The following is a 2317-nucleotide window of genomic DNA, read 5'->3' on the forward strand; positions in this document are numbered from 1 at the left end:
TGTGACGCACTACCAGACACGCATATGATTACTGTGCCAAGTGTTGTGGTTGTTGTGATAGCGTCGGCATAGCTGAAGGGCCCCTGAGAGACCTGCTGGGAGCCACTAGGGGCCAACACTTTGGATCTGATATTCACTGCAGACCTGAAGCATCACAACACTGCCAGAATCATTACTTGCTACTGGCAAACTACAGTTGCAGTCATTCTCTCCATGAAGAACATATGAACTCCTCCTCTGTCTGGGTCGAAAAGTATCTTTAAAACCTGGAGATAACATAATAAATAGGTAAAATAAATTATAAATGCAAAGATTACTCGAGTGGTTCATGATAAAATCAGGCATCAAACTGGCAAAACAAATTAAATACTAAGTGGATTTTGTTAAGAGATATAGCCTAATATGCTTATAACTATGTAAAACGCTTTTCTTGAACCCTTTGTTATGGATGACAAAATAATGTGGTGTTTGAAACTAATCAAAAGAATAGATTTAAAACTTCCTGTCGAGGATTGTCCAGACCATCCATAAAAGCACATTGTCTGTGGAGAAAAAAACATGTAATACGTTGGATCCACAGGACAAAATGTAGTATATTCACCAAAAAGAAACTTCATATTGTGACAATTCAGAAGGTCTGAACTCTCTGCACAGGAGAACGTGTAAAACTTCGTATGTCAACTATAGAGATTTGCTCTGCGGCACAACCCCTAAATATTTGTGAGATTGTCTACGGCTTTCTTTCCCTATTCATTTCTATTGGGTACGCAGCGTCCGATGCAAATTATCTCATTACCTCTCATCTTGCCTGTATAAACATATATTTCCTTTCTTTTTCTTGGTCTCAGCGTTACTATATAAGGTGGTTGTTAAGACGCAGCTCTCACTGGTCCTTTTTTTCTATATTCTATCTTTTTAGTCCTGCCTACATCATAAAACCTAGGTCTATCTCATATGTGATTATTTATCTTGTATTAATTTATCACTCCGAAGGCAGTATGTGTCCGTCACATGTCGATGATTTCACAGTGATATCTGCTCTACTCATCACTAAAAGACCCAGTTTTGTCCTTTTACACAACATTGATTGTTTAATCGCATGTAACAATGCTTTGTGTTTTCCCCTTGAGTTCTTGAGAAACAAATATTTTTTATTAGTTTGGATAGCGAAGACACCATACTTACCCATAATCTCTGATCTATCGTTTGTGGAAGAAGGCGCCAGTCTGCTTTGCTTGACAAACTCACGATTTGCATCAAACGATCCTACAGTTTAATTTCCACAAAAAAACAAATCGGGTTCTGCTAATATATATATTTGTCTATGCTGGGGAAAGTTCAGCGACACGGTGACATGGAAACTGGCCATTAGAAATATATAGAATAACCTATTAAATGAGACGTTCTTTGAATGTACTACGTTAGTCCTTGACTGTACCTATGATATGCTATAGAATTGGTTGAGGAGTATTCATCAAAGTTAACTCCTGCAGGTGGGTTTGTCTTCCTGATGGTGCATCATATGATACTTATTATGACAAATAAGCTCCAGTCAGCTCAAGGAAATAACTGGATGTGCTGATAACTATAAGTAGGCATATCTATATACAGTACAGTCTCAAACTCTCATTTGCAGTAAGATTCTTCAGATAACATAATCATTTTCACAAGAGTCTTCTATGGACATGATACTTTTTGGACAGTCGTACCTAAATACTTAAAACCAATAATGTCTAGATCTTTTAGACACAAATGTTTATGTCATATGTTAACTGGTTGATCATCCTATATAAGTTTGAACTGCTCGGAATCCAAATAAATAATGAGAGCCCATTATGGAAGATACTATTACCGAAATCAAAGTATAAACCCTATTCAACACTTTAAATAACCATTATCCACCTTGTACCCCACCCTCACTCAGCGAATGATATTTGCACTCGCAACTCCCATCCTCACGATCACCGTTTGGAACACACAATATTCCTTTGACGTGACATCTCCGTAGGTCTCCCATCTCCCGGGGTCCTGCTGAATCCCCTGCCACATAGATAGACTGATCAATTAAGAAGAGAGAGGCAAGAGAGCTAGGGTATACCCGGCCCGGCCCGAGAGAGAAGGGACTAGCAGCACCGAGGCTGCGAGCGACTCCCGGGCTGTGTGGCGTGTTGTACCCAAGGAGCGTGCTCAGTGAAGCAGCAGAGGGCAGTAGCCTCAGATTAGCCCAGTGAGGCTAGAGGAGGAGGCTGGCTGCAGTCGGGATTCATGCATCATCAGCCAGAGCCCTGTCCTATTCCTTGTGTGTGTGTGTGTTGTG

Source organism: Notothenia coriiceps, unplaced genomic scaffold (assembly GCF_000735185.1).
Source record: "Notothenia coriiceps isolate Sejong01 unplaced genomic scaffold, NC01 NC01_scaffold00035354, whole genome shotgun sequence".
Taxonomy (NCBI): domain Eukaryota; kingdom Metazoa; phylum Chordata; class Actinopteri; order Perciformes; family Nototheniidae; genus Notothenia; species Notothenia coriiceps.